The sequence below is a fragment of the Phocoena phocoena genome, chromosome 3 (genome assembly GCF_963924675.1).
Source record: "Phocoena phocoena chromosome 3, mPhoPho1.1, whole genome shotgun sequence".
Classification (NCBI taxonomy): domain Eukaryota; kingdom Metazoa; phylum Chordata; class Mammalia; order Artiodactyla; family Phocoenidae; genus Phocoena; species Phocoena phocoena.
The window spans coordinates 15,661,459-15,671,646 of record NC_089221.1 but is presented as its reverse complement, the minus strand read 5'-3'; the positions used below and the strand labels follow the sequence as shown (position 1 = coordinate 15,671,646).

General features: G+C 36.1%; 1 pseudogene; it reads right to left on the bottom strand.

Annotated features, from left to right (window-relative positions):
* Nucleotides 1–1,640: 1,640 nt before the first annotated feature.
* LOC136120114 (alpha/beta hydrolase domain-containing protein 17A pseudogene) lies at nucleotides 1,641–2,337 on the bottom strand (annotated as a pseudogene).
* Nucleotides 2,338–10,188: the final 7,851 nt, after the last annotated feature.

Here is a 10,188-nt window from a genome sequence, read left to right as displayed (position 1 = left end):
ATGATTGTAATTTAAAAGTATAGGCCTGAAATTTATTGAATATTGTTTTCCTTGTTCTATCACCTTTCCCCCTTCCTTTATATGTTAACATAATTAGAAGTTGTTTTATAGCTTTGTCAGAATTGTTAAAATATTTAGAGCCTTAAAATATTAATCAGGAATCATTACATATTCATTTAATGACTTTCTAACTGACATGAAGGGAAATGAAAAATCTCCCATAAAGCCATTGAAAGAAAATAAAACTGTCTATAAAATATCCATTACATGAAATGAATCCCTACAGTCCTCTGGACATGAACTCGTCAGACTGCTTCATGATGAACATTACTTTGTCTTTTAAGTTAAAAATGTATAGTTTTCAATTACAAGGTTTTAATTTACTTTAAATTGCTAATTAATCAACTTCAAACACTAAATTTCTGATGTATTGGGAGCTTTATACTCCTATCAAAATGTATATGGATAAACCCTGCTATAAAGATTATTCATTTATATTGAGATGACTATCTGATTTTAACTCCCAATTCTGATAAACCTTTTCATTAGAGAAGTTTTACATCTCTCTGATTTTTTCCTTTCTAATCATATCAACCACCATGAGTGTCAGCATGTCCCAACCCTAATTAATAAGTACTTTTCATTGAACATGGAAGATGAGTAATTTAAACATGTGTTCCTTCCTGTGTATATCAGCTTTCCATGTGTGATGTTTTTATTTCAAAATGAATGCTAGAAGGGAAAATAGAAAAAAAAAATTGAGTCTCAAATTCCTGAACTGTTTCCACTATACGTCCTTTCAGAATGGTCTCCATAGTATTTTCTCTGGGCATCCCTTTTATGTTCTTTCTCTAATAGAAACGTGCTTCTCTCCTGAGGACACTTCTTCCTATGTGGGCTTCTCAAAGGATAGTTGTTTAGCTCATGCAGCTCAATATCCAAAAACAAACAATCCAATCCAAAAATGGGCAGAAGACCTAAATAGACATTTCCCCAAAGACGATATATGGATGGGCAACAAACACATGAAGGATGCTCAACATCACTAATCATTAGAGAAATGCAAGTCAAAACCACAATGAGGTATCACCTCACATCAGTCAGAATGGCCATCACCAAAAAATCTAGAAACAATAAATGCTGGAGAGGGTGTGGAGAAAATGAAACCCTCTTACACTGTTGGTGGGAATGTAAATTAATACAGCCACTATGGAGAACAGTATGGAGGTTCCTTGAAAAACTAAAAATAGAACTACCCTATGACCCAGCAATCCCACTACTGGGCATATACCCTGAGAACACCATAATTCAAGAAGAGTCATGTACCACAGTGTTCATTGTAGCTCTATTTACAGTAGCCAGGACATGGAGCCAACCCAAGTGTCCATCGACAGATGAATGGATAAAGAAGGTGTGGCACATGTATACAATGGAATATTACTCAGCCATAAAAAGAAACGAAACTGAGTTATTTGTAGTGAAGTGGATGGACCTAGAGTCTGTCATACAGAGTGAAGTAAGTCAGAAAGAGAAAAACAAATACCTTATGCTAACATATATATGGAATCTAAAAACAAAAAGGTTGTGAAGAACCTAGGGGCAGGACAGGAATAAAGACACAGAGCGTCTTGGGACACCTTCTAGGTGCTGGGGAACGTGTCACAGCAGTAGGTCTTCTTGGTGTCGTGGAAGACAATGCACATGCCCGAGGTAAGCGGGAAGTGAAGCACCACCATGGCGCAGTGGTAGCACAAGGCCAGGTCCACGGTGGCCACCGTGCTGATGATGTTGTGCCCGTAGAGGACGGCACTGTCTGGGCTGATGCCGTACCTGATGCGCAGGGCCTGCCAGGCCACTGTCAGCGTAGAGGTTCTTCTCCAAGGGTTTGCCCAAGCTCACCCTGTAGCCGAAGTAGTTGGAGATGTTGCAGTTGATGCGCGTGCCCAGGCCAATGCAGAAACTGCTCATCTGGCCCAGGTCTACTGCGTCGCCCTGCGAGAAGAGAGCCGTATACCTGGCGCTGGGCATGCAGCACATGTACATGCAGGAGACGTGGTTGCCCCAGCTGCTCTTGGTGGCCAAGACCTCGATGGTGTCCAGCTTGTGCTGGCTGTACAGAAGTTGGCGTGCTCCAGCAGGTGGAGCTTCCAGTGCCCCGGGGGCTGCCGGCCAAGGTTCCCAAAGGGGTGACCCTGGCCCACCGAGCCTGGGCTCAGGCTCCGGCACCAGCGAGTAGGTGGGCCCTGGAGGCAGGAAGGCGAGCTTGGCGGTGATGAGGCCAGGGCAGGACGGGCAGCAGAAGAGGCAGCAGAGCTCGTTCACCAACAGGCTGTTCATGGCAGGCACCAACCTCCTGAGGCCGGTACACAGCTTGTTCCTGGAGCTATTCTCTGAGCACAGGGCATTGATTGCTTCTCTTCTTAGACACACGGCTGCACAACTCGTAATGCTCTACTAGACTGAATTCCCTTCATTCTCCTCTTCCTCCCATGACATAGTTCTCTGACAATCAGAAGAGCCGTCAATGATGAAAAAGTCTAAATTCCACCAGGCACTGATGCTACGGCTATTCCTTTCTCCGGCTCACCTCCTGTTATTTGTGGAGACTATGTTTTCCAAAATTCAAAGTAGCTTTATCACTCTTCACCTATTAGCTGTCCACTCATTTGAGCTGTGTATCACTTCTGCTTCATCAATGCACTTTTTTACTTTTACATGATTTATTGTTATGGGGAATTCCCTCTGAAATTGTAAGATACCAACTATTGCACTTAGTTTTCAGGTGGTTAGCTTTTGTTATATGTTCATGCACACCCCCCCCCCCCTTGGTATTTTACTTGTAGCCAGGAAAGATTGACAAGTACCACTCGTCAGACGTCATCTGAAACTAAATTTTGAAAACCATATAGTATAGCATTGTTTGAAGTTTATGTGGGAAATTTAATCATTATCTAACTCTTTTAAGTGCCAAGAGGAGTGTGTTGAAGCATGGTTTTCATGAGCCACAGGCATTTTATTCAAATATCCATTTCAGTCAAACCTGTTTATACTACCTATGTGCACACTTTTCATTTGTTATCAACACATAGACACAGTAATTGAGTATATCATGTAAATATAAACTATACATCATATATGTGAATATATAAGAACAATTTTCATTTAAAATGTACCCTCTCAATCCTCTAATAATTAACTTTCACACACTCTCTTGAGGGCAGGGACATTTTTAATTACTTCAAGTAATACACTGAATAATTTGCATATATGTATAAATATAGTTTAATTCTTTTACATTTATAAGACACAGAAAAAGTACTTTTGTGTAGTCTAAATATTACTTGCATTTCCAAAAGAGCAATTAATTTTATTACATACCCTAGAAAAAGCGACATACTAACACAGGATTTTACACATCTCTTTAAGCATGAAACTAATTCAAATTAATAGAGGAATAATTGCCCCTCTCTCTTGCTACAGGTATTCCTTAAAGAATGAACACAATGTCACAGCAAGGAGAGTGACATTTGTTTAACAAAAAATCATTAACGTGTCTGTTCCTATTGAACTCTGTACTCTATACTCTATTGAAAAGCTATACAGTTGACTATGCCTGATAATCTAGTTTTGTGAGTTCACTTCAAGCCAAATAAAATGTGAAAAAAGTCACAAGTCCTTTTATACTTATTCTTTGGAAATAAAACTATTTATTTGTCCTGAAGAACAAATAACTACCAAAAACAAGAATTAAAACAAAATTTCATAAAATAATTATATTTTATTCATGTCTTACTTCTGTTGAGATTGTTAGCCAAGGTTATAAAATGAGGTTTTGCTTATTGATCTTAATATTAAAAATTTGAGTGTATTGTATCATTCATTTATGGTCTGGATTAATTATTATATATTAAAATTCTCAACCATTTTCTTTTATTAAAAACAATGAGGAGACTTCCCTGGTGGCACAGTGGTTAAGAATCTGCCTGCCAATTCAGGGGACACGGGTTTGAGCCCTCAACCGGGAAGATCCCACATGTCACGGAGCAACTAAGCCCATATGCCACAACTACTGAGCCTGTGCTCTAGAGCCTGCGAGCCACAACTACTGAGCCCATGAGCCACAACTACTGAAGCCTGTGTGCCTAGAGCGCATGCCCCGCAACAAGAGAAGCCACCACAATGAGAAGCCCGTGCCCCACAACGAAGAGTAGCCACTGCTCGCCGCAACTAGAGAAAGCCCGCGTGCAGCAATGAAGACCCAAAGCAGCCAAAAATAAATAATTCATTTCAAAAACACTGCTTACTTATCAAGTTATCATTTGTAGAATAAGGAATTGCTTGTTTTCTCTACAAAACTTTAAAATGCTTTATTTTTAAGACGATAGTGAATTTAAATGTCATGATTTTATTTCTTCACCCAACATTTACTTTATTATTCACCTAAGATCAAAAGATCAGACAAATCTTATGTAGAGTTGTAAACTGATAAATTATTTCTTAGAGACCTTACAATTTTCTTCCCATCCTTAATAAAAGGATCACCTTACCTTGCTTCTCCCTTTATCTTAGAAACATAGAATTATGCATCTACTTCTATTTCCACAAGGCTCCTCCTCTTTATGTTTCCCACATTATATCCTTTCAAGTAGATTTTGGTATTCATCATATTTCATGATTACTGCCACTAGCCAACAAATATATTCTCTTTTTCTCTTTATTTTATTTTTATTTTGCATTTTCTCAGAATTCTCCAATTCCTAAAGTTAATTACCACTGGCAACAATAAATGCTTTCTGTGTTAACCTAAGTTTAGTTCCTATTTTTAAAAAATATTTTCATACATCTTCTAAATTTGAACCTGAGCCTGATGAACACAATAGTTTGGAAATTCAGATACTACAACAAAAAAAGCATATACACACACACACACACACACACACACACACACACACATATTAGCACCAGAAATAGTCAATGGAATTGAAAATATCTGTGAGAATATCTGATCCTGCTCCACATTTGCAAACATTGGGATAGATGAGTAGTTTCTGAATGGAATAAGGAGTATGGTCATAGCTTCTACTGTTAGTTCAAAACTTTACATTTTTTCAAAGGTTTTCCATATGTATTTTGTGGTTACTTCCTCACAATTGTCCTATACAAGTATTATTATTGAAACTTAATAATGATTTCAGTGTTTTATCTGATAGTATGCTGACTCAGAAGCCATCTTTTTCATCTAAGTCCTTGTGGTAACTTTCCTGTTTTCACATAAGTTGATTCTTTTTATATATTGTTGGATTCTGTTTGCAAATATTTTGTTGATGATTTTGCATCTATATTCATCAAACATTGTCTTTTAATTTTCTTTTTCTTAGTGCTTTATTTTTCTGCTTTTGATATTAAGGTTATGTCCTCAGAATGAATTTGGGAGTGCTTCATGCTCTTCAACTTTTTGGAGTAATTTGAAAAGAACAGGTGTAAGTATTTTTTTATATGTTTGGTAGAATTCTCCTCTGAAGTCATCTAGTCCTGGACTTTTGTTTGATGGGAGTTTTTTTTTTATTATTACAAGTTCAATTTTACTACTAGTGATTGGTCTGTTCAAATTGCTTATTTTTTCTTGATTTAGTCTTGGCAGGTTGTATGTTTCTAGAAATTTGTCCATTTCTTCTAGGTTGGCATAGAAGTTTTCATAGTATTCTCTTATGATTTGTTGTACTTCTTATCTTATTAATTTTATCTACATCCGTTCCTTGGTAATGGGGTGATTGGTTCCAGGAGCCCATTCAGATACCAAAATCCTCAGATGCTGAAGTCCCTTATGTAAAATGGCCTATGTAGTTGGTCCTTGTATCCTGCAGTTGATGGAATCCATGGATGAGAAACTCAATGATAAGGAGGGCTGACTGCATTTCTAATGTTCCAGAAATTTAGTTAGGTTCACTTAAGAGTTAAGGTAATATTATTACTATGATATTATTCACTGGCACCACAAGTAAGAACCAGGAAATATAGACAAAAATCTATTTTTTCCAACAATCTCTGTATCTCCATTTTTTGTGTATCCCATCCACGGCATCTATATTTTTGGCCAAGTGGCCTGCAGTGACCTTAAACTGACACTAGCTCCTCTTACGAGCACATGCCCTGGAAAGCAGCCAGGAGAGTCACAAGCAAATCTAAGTTCCTGATGTGACTTCCCCAAGCACCAACCATATCCACTATCTCCCAATGCCTTCTCCTGATGCATGCCTTAGATACGACCCCCATGGGGCTTACCAAAACTCCTCTATTTTGGCTTGAATTGACCAATTGGTCTTAGCCTGGGACTTCAAAAGCATACCACCTACAGACCCTGGGGCATGTGCCCCAGGTTCTGTCTCACCCTTGCTGTCTGCACTCTTCCTTGACTTCCTCATGCAAAGAAGTAATATGGAATGCCTCACTTAGACATATGCTTTAAAACGTAAATGACAACATCAACATGAAAGTTTCAAATACTCTTTCATATGCTCTTTCCAATATCCTAATGCCAATGAAATATTCCAGTTTTCATTGTGACTCATCACACAATTAGTGGCATGCAATCCCATCAGAAAACTCTCCTAGTCTCCAGCCAAGAGGATCATGCAAAACTTCACAGAAGAAGTGACATTTAACACCTAAATCTGTCTTGTCACAAACTCAGAGATTCTTTCAGAGGCCAGACTATGAATGAACATGGATGTATGACCAGTGATACTTAAGGCAGAGTGCTGGGAATTAAGGGCTAAAGCATAATGGAGCCCTTCTCAGCCTCAGGTACAGGTGTAATAAGGGTATTAGGGCCCTATTTTACCAGATAATTGAGTTTTTCAAGACAAATTTGATATATAAATGTGTATATGATGAATCATAAAAGATATAAGATGATAGCTAATTAAAACTATTTGAAACCAAAGGGTAAGTCAACAAAATACATCAGACAGGCCAAGTAAAGCCTATGTGTTTGGGATCCCTCCTGCAAAGAATGATTAGATTGGGCTCAACAAAGAATGTACCAAATGACGATTTCAGGCTAAATGTATGTGTGCATATGGCTACATATAGGAAATAACAAGACACATTTGAAATGGTGAAAAATTTAAAAAGGCAACATAGTGCAAGAAAGGGCAAATTCAATTATAAGTACAAAAAAACATACCATTCAAGGGTGTTTTAGCTGTGCTGAGAAATTTTTTAACTTTATCGAAAGCACTATATCTCTAAGAAAGTACTTGACTCTATGATATATTTATGAAAATTGATATTTATATCAATTAACAAATATATGGTTGAAGACAATCTATAATAGAAATAATAACAGAATTTTTAAATTCACCATCCTGAAATAAATCAATACTTATATTCATGCAATGCAATAAATTATTATAAAATGGTATATAATTACCTAGGTGTAATTCAGATGATAAAGAACAAGAGTATAATATCTAAACATTCAAGTTTAGATTCTATCAGGGCACACAGAAAGTTTTTGAAATTAATTATCTTTGTTTTATTCAAAAACATAATCATCAGTAGCAATAAAACCAGATTAATTTTTATAATCACAAATATTTTTAAGTTACCTCCTTTTTCAATTCATAATAAAATATTAATTTTTACAAAACTTTTAAATTATTATGTATACTTTAAAAAATTAAGCTGCATGAAATTAGCAGTATGAGAGATTGCAGAAAAGAAGGCATATTTATTGTTTTTCTGTGTAAAACTCAGTGCCTAAGACTGAGCAATCCTATTTCCAACTTCCACAATGCATAGATAAACTAAAATATTAAATATTTTCCCTCAGAGTAAACACTGTTCAAATTACTTTACCACTTCAATATATTTCAATATATTTCTTCATTTCCTTAGAACATATTAATTATTGTCATTCATCTTTATAAACAGCTAATCATCCTTGTTTTAAAAGAACCAGATTTTAGGTTTTTTCAAATAATTTCTAATTTATTTTTAAGTTTTTTTTCTAATGAATAAATTTCAACTTTCATTTTTATTCATCCCTGGTTTATTTGAAATATTGTTTACTGTCATCATATCTGTTCTTGTTTTAATTTCATAGATCATTTCTTTTTAATGTCTCATTTAATCAGGAAAGTATCTTTTTGTCCTCTGAACACAGATTTGAACATTTTAGGTATTGTGAAATTTTTGTTGTTGCTAACAGCTAAATTATCTGTTTTACAATTAAATTTTGATGTACTTCTGGGTCCAAGAAGTTTTTAAAAAGCCCATAACAAATGTGTAGCAAAATAGGTTTACTTTTGGTTTTATTTTTCATCTGGTTTTCATTGATCACTAATACTTTTACTTAACTGTGATTTAATTTGTGGGCACATGTATGATTAATTATTTCTATTGTTCCATGATCAAAAGTTAAAAGTCTTATCTGCAGTTTTAAGTATTGGGTTGGCCAAAAGGTTCATTTGTTTTTTTCTGTAAGATGGCTCTAGTAGCACTTTGTTGTCTTTAACTGCATTTGAAACAATTTTGTTACATTATATTTGACGGATGCCATATCAGTGTACATTTTTAAAATGACATCAAAATTGGTGAAATTTTGTGTATCCATTTTAATACTGAAGATGGAAGAAAAAAAGCAACATTTTCGGCATATTATGCTTTATTATTTCAAGAAAGGTAAAATCGCAACTGAAACACAAAAAATGATTTGGAGAAGGTGCTATGACTGATCAAATATGTCAAAAGTGTTTTGCGAAGTTTTGTGTGGAGATTTCTCACTGGACGATGCTCCGTGGTTGGGTAGACCACTTGATGTTGATAGCGATCAAATTGAGATATTAATTGAGACCAATCAACGTCATACCACGTGGGAGGTAGCCAACATACTCAAAATATCCAAATCAAGTGCTGAAAATCAGTTGCACAAGCTTGGTTATGTCCATCGCTTTGATGTTTGGGTTCCACATAAGTTAAGTGGAAAAAAACCTTCCTGACCATATTTCCACATGTGATTCTCTACTTAAACATAATGAAAACGTTCTGATTTTAAAACAAATTTTAATGGGCAATGAAAAGTGGATACTGTACAATAATGTGGAACAGAAGAGATTGTGGGGCAAGTGAAATGAACCACCACCAACCACACCAAAGGCTAGTCTTCATCCAAAGAAGGTGATGTTATGTATATGGTGGGATTGGGAGGGAGTCCTCTATTATGAACTCCTTCCAGAAAACCAAACGGTTAATTCCAATAAGTACTGCTCCCAATTAGACCAACTGAAAGCAGCACTCAACGAAAAGCTTCCAGAATTAGTCAACAGAAAATGTATAATCTTCCATCAGGATAACGCAAGACCGCATATTTCTTTGACTACCAGGCAAAAACTGTTACAACTTGGCTGGGAAGTTCTGATTCATCCGCCATATTCACCAGACATTGCACCTTCAGATTTCCATTATTTTGGTCTTTACAAAATTCTCTTAATGGAAAAAAAAATTAATTTCCCTGTAAGACTGTAAAAGGCACCTGGAACAGTTCTTTGCTCAAAAAGATAAAAAGTTTTGGGAAGATGGAATTATGAAGTTGCCTGAAAAATATCAGAAGGTAGTGGAACAAAAGGGTGAATATGTTGTTCAATAGTTATTGGTGAAAATGAGAAATGTGTCTTATTTTTACTTAAAAACTGAAGGCACTTTTTGTCAATCCAATATATTCACACTCACACACTCATATTTAAGTCCCACGAGGATATAGTTAGCCCTTTTCTCTCCTTTTGGGTGCTAAACTTGAATTGCTGGATAACCTTGAAGTCAGCCTATAGTTGAAAACTTAGAAGGTCCTATATTTCTACTTATGAGGTGCCCTATTCTATTTACTAGCATCTCTCAGTCCACACCAATGTTCAAACAAGGCAGTAAAAGATTTCAGGAACCTAAAGATAAGTTGAATAGAAGAGAAGTAGACATTTCTCTTCTTCAGTTTGGACATGGTTCTGAGTACAAGCAGTGGCAGTTGCTCTTTTCTGAGACTTTGCTGTTGGACAAATTGGTAGTATTGGACTATGAGGTAATAGATCAGTTTCCAATGTGGTACAGGTAAATTTGATCACATGCAATCATAACTTTAGCTTCTATCTGTAGCCTCTTATCTCCTATTTAACCACTGTTAATGGTCAACTC